At 42.9% G+C, this 4799-nt stretch overlaps 1 pseudogene across 1 annotated transcript; it reads right to left on the bottom strand.

Annotated features, from left to right (window-relative positions):
• Positions 1 to 3516: 3516 nt before the first annotated feature.
• Positions 3517 to 4538, bottom strand: LOC116093249 (annotated as a pseudogene). Its single transcript, XR_004119675.1, has one exon. The product of XR_004119675.1 is annotated as an exportin-6 pseudogene (transcript).
• Positions 4539 to 4799: the final 261 nt, after the last annotated feature.

Raw genomic sequence — 4799 nt, 5'->3', positions numbered from 1 at the left:
TTTTGGTTGGGCCTTTCTCAAACATGCAAAAGAAGATATGTGAATCATCAGTTAATCTGTGTTAAAACTGCCACTAAGCCTTATGCCTTACTGACCCACAACACTACCCCAGGATTAACTCTTGTTTCAGACACTAAAATGATCCTCTCATCAAATAAGGTGAAACAAAGCATTCATGAATGCCATCTAAAATCAGTTCTGAGAAGGAAATTACTGTGAACCTGCAATGGCTCCATTTTTGCATCAATCTAGACTTTTCTTTTCAAACAATATAAGTTGCAGTTCTTTTCCTGTCTAACCTAAAATATTTTTTGTAAATACATGTGTTTAAGTATATGAATGTTACTATTATAAAAGGCATTTCTTTATTTAGTTAGTGTGGCACTTATCTGCTCCTGCATATAAACCAAGGCAGGTATGTACAGAGGTGAAAGGACAACATATTGGAGCTGGTCCCAAGGACTGAACTCTGATTATCAGGCTTTAGGACAGGAGCATTATCAGCTGAGCCATCTCCCCTCCTCTTCAATTGAACTTGCAAACTGAATGCAGACACTGTGTCTGTGTCTCATAGTCCCTGCTCCAACCCTCTTTTTTCCTACTGTCATGTTAAAAAATGACTTTAGTAAAGGTTTGTATTTCAGTTCATCTTGATGAAATGTTAACATTAAAGAGAAAATTTTCAGCCTATGCAGTTAATTTTCAGGCAAAAGCTGGAAGACCTCTGAATTCATAACTACAAAGTGAATTTTAGGACAGAGCTACATGGAGAACCCCTTTTCTGAAAAAAAGAAAGAAAGAAAGAAAGAAAGAAAGAAAGAAAGAAAGAAAGAAAGAAAGAAAGAAAGAAAGAGAGAGAAAGAAAGAAAGAGAAATAGAAGGAAGAGACAAGACTTAACTCTCAAAGGATATTAAAGGGGGAAATACATTAATTAAACTCTCAGTGTTGTTTGAAGTTAGAGACTTGCAAAAAGAGTAAAAAGATCCCATTTCAAAATGGATCAGAGCGTGCAGTAGTCTCTCCTGCTACCCTACCTCCTCCATTCAATGGGAACCCTTGGAGCCTTGCATGAGTCACAGCTTTCCTCTCTCCTCCCATCCCTTTGTGAGAGTAGCATATATCTCTAAACACTCTATTGCTTGGACTCTGAGTATACACGTTAGTCTACTACCCAAGTAGTTGATTTGCATTATTCTTCCTGTCCTTCATTATAATCTCTCCAGCCTCACCCCCATCCCTGTAAAAGCTAGCTTACAGGATCCAGATCTCCTTTCCCAACTCCCAACCTCGGAACCATTTGAAATCTTACAGCAGACCCAGCTTTCCTCCTTCCTGTGGACCCTCTCACTGCCCTCTGCACATGTAATTCCATTCCTTTCTTTCAGCCTCCAATACCTAGAAGCACTTTCTACCTGGGACCCCAGGTGCCACATCTGGCAGGCCCTTGGGTTAAGGAATCACTCTCTCCAACCTGTCCTGCATATGATCACTCCACACTCACCCTCAGGTTGATAAACGACATACAGGTGCCCTCCTCTCTCTTCAACTCCTTTCAGTGGAGAATCCAACTCTTGCTTCCGACCCAGTTCCCACTAGCCCATTGAACCCTGTCTCTCCACATCATTCTTTAACTTACTACAACCTATTTGAGGTGGGATGTCCAACTCCCTGGGGATGCCATATCTTGATGTTGATAGGGTCCCATTAGCTCTCTCCTAAAGCCCCTGTAGCTCTCTGTCCTCTGCTCCCTTCCTCTTGGGTGGCATTATGCTGGTGCTCACAGGGCTGGAAGGATGAAACAGAAACAGGAATGGGCAAATTTCCAGTCAGGCTGGGAGCCAGTGCCTCAGGGGCAGGAAGACAAAAGGCCTTCTCCAAGGATAATAATGTTACAGCTCTTTTAGGCAAGGGTCTTCATGGATGATTTTAATGAAACAGTTTTCTGAGTCAATCTTAGCATGTGCATATACCTTTATTCAATGTGGGCTTATATGCAGGTAATGGCTATTTCTGGTTGTCAAGTTGGCAATATCTACAATAAACTACAATCCAGAATTGGAGGGCTCATCTGAAATCCAGAACTTGAGGCTGGAAGACACAAGCTTCTGGCCTGCATCTTGGGATGGAAATTGAGGCATAGAGGCCATGAAAAGCTTAGGTTCAGGCAAGGTAGTACATACCTTTAATCCCAGAAGTCTAAGGCAAGGAGATCTCTTAGTTCATGGTCAGCCAGGGACAAAGCAAGTCCCAGATCCAGGTGTGGTGGAACACACATTTAATCTGGGTCATACATTCTGCTAGAGGCCTTCATAGGACATTGGAGGAAGGAAGATTCACTCTTCTTTCACTTGCATTTACTTGCCAGCACATCTGTGGAACCTATTCTACATAAGGCCGTCTGAAACAACTAGCCTCATGAGACTGAGCAACTACTAGATTCTTGGACGTCCCATTCATAGCTGACCATTGTTAGGGTCATTGGACTGTAAATCACAATAAATTCCCTTAATATAGTGAGACATTCCATAAGTCCTGTGACTACAGATCCCTGATTAATGATACCACATATATTTTATTTGGAGTGAACAAAATGTTATATGGTTTTGAGTAAGGGGTTAAAAATATCCAGAGTGGGCAAAGGTCACTGGATGAAAGCTAAGGTACTAAGGTGCCTCATTAGAATGGGAAGGCATCCCAGGAGTTTCAGGAACAGGACTTACTTAAACTCCTTGTGTAGAGGCTATGCAGGTTTTCAGCTTCCCATTCAAAATCAGAAAAGTAGAAGACCTGCTGAGAAAGGGATTTCTCATTTTGCTCCTAGCTTGGAGGGTGAATAGAAAATGGTAGTTTTTTACCTCAATTAGCAGAGCAACAAGCCTCTACCTTAGTATTCTAGCACACCTCTAATCCTCTTTGCCTCCCTCCAACCAACAGAAGCACTCTCTCCCAGGCAACCCTCAGAAAACACACTTTTCTAAGATTCAGAAAGGGCAACAGAAACAAAGAAAGAATAACCACACAACAAAGATATCAACACCTAGAATCCCCTCAGTGTAAACAAATCTAGATGAATAGACACATAAACTCTCAGATGAATGAACTCAGGGAAATTCTGAGAAAAAAACCACTTAGGAGATACAAAGGAACAAGCAGGCTGGGACTGAAAAATTAGTAACTAACCAGGTAGTAGGCATGGAATGGTTTGAGTGGTTAAATAAGTTAAGAGCTAGTCAGGGAATGAATGAAATTAATCGCCAAGGCATTAATTTCTTAATAATTAGTCTCAGAGTCATCATTCTGGGAGCAGTGGCTGGGAAGGGAAAATAGATTTAAAATTACTTTAACAAAGGACTTTGAGACAGCAATTGTGAATATGATTAAGGACTTTAAAGATGATAAGAAAAAAAAACCTTAATGAAGTATATGAAAACACAAGGGAACAGAGAGGGAAATGGTGAAATGGTTCAAGACATAAAAGTAGAAATAGAATTTCTACAGAAAACTCAGAGATAAAACTGTGGGATCTCTGGTACCTCCCTGGCATCCAGCCACAGGGCCCTCTGCCTGCTCCAAATGCATGGAAACTCTACCAGTGTCAAATGGACTCCAGAAACTGCCGTGCTGGAGGCAGCAGGAGAAGGTAGAGGCAGGCCACTTGCTCAGGGCACGCACATCCCGAGAGTGGCCAAGGCTTGTCACAGACTTCCGTGGCACAGGTGCAGGTGATGTAGGTGGCAGTGGCAGCAGGCACATCCCTGGGGTAGTGAGTAGCCAGGAAGGCAAGCAGGCATTCCTAGAGCTTCACAGTGCCAGGGGGCAGGCTGTCATTGCAGAGTCGGTAGTAACGTAGATCATTTACCAGTCTGTGCACATTCTGGGTGAACGAGGTTAGGTCCTGATCCATCTTGAAATTCCGCCCCAGAACATTTTTCTGATTGGCATCCACACCATCACAGCTAGTCAGGAACTCTGGAAGAAAGGCTGCAAAGAAGCAATCAAAGTCGACAGAAGCCATGTTGTAAATGGCAATGCCGATCTCCTCCTGCAGAAGGTCATGAGACTTATGAACCAGGACCTGGAGCAGCACATTCACAAACTGGTACAGCATGGTGGTCCAGAAGATCTTTTTGTGGTATAGTTTCTGCTTCATGTTCAGAGTCTCCAAGTAGAAGAGATTTTGTTTGAACAGGTGGATATCAGGCTGAAGAAAGGACTGTCCAAAAGCCTGCATGATGGCACTGAACTGGGGTTCATTCTCCATCTGCTCCTCAGCGATGCCCCTCTGCAATCTAGCAAGGACAGTGGACTTAAAGAAGTACCACCAGTTGTGATGGAGCATTCAAAAGAGGAGCTCAAATAGCTCAGCCTTGACATCAGGGGATGGACGCTCAGCAATGATGGGGTACACTTGCTCCATGCACAGTGCAATAATGCTGGGGAGGAAGGGCTTGAACACCTGGCCAGGCTCCTGAACCACCACCTGTAGGGCCTTCAGGAACTTCTCCATCACCCTTTGAAACATACACCTCAGGTTCATGATCAGGTTTTTAGGCCTGTCACACAGACACAACTGAAGTAAATGAGTGCTGCATGACACCTTACCATCAGTTTTTGGCCAGCCATCAATAGCTTTGACAATGGTTTGGATATCTGGGGGTTTCCATGGTTCTCCTGTGTCCAATAACTTAACTAGAAGTAATATATTCCCAGAACTGATGTATTCACTTGTTGAAGATATGTGTCTAATTGGGGATTTGATTCCCTGTTATTGATAATTCTAATTTAGATTTGTTTCATA

Source organism: Mastomys coucha, unplaced genomic scaffold (assembly GCF_008632895.1).
Source record: "Mastomys coucha isolate ucsf_1 unplaced genomic scaffold, UCSF_Mcou_1 pScaffold16, whole genome shotgun sequence".
NCBI classification, from domain to species: domain Eukaryota; kingdom Metazoa; phylum Chordata; class Mammalia; order Rodentia; family Muridae; genus Mastomys; species Mastomys coucha.
The sequence above is the reverse complement of the archived record's forward strand: the minus strand, read 5'-3'. Positions and strand labels throughout refer to the sequence as shown.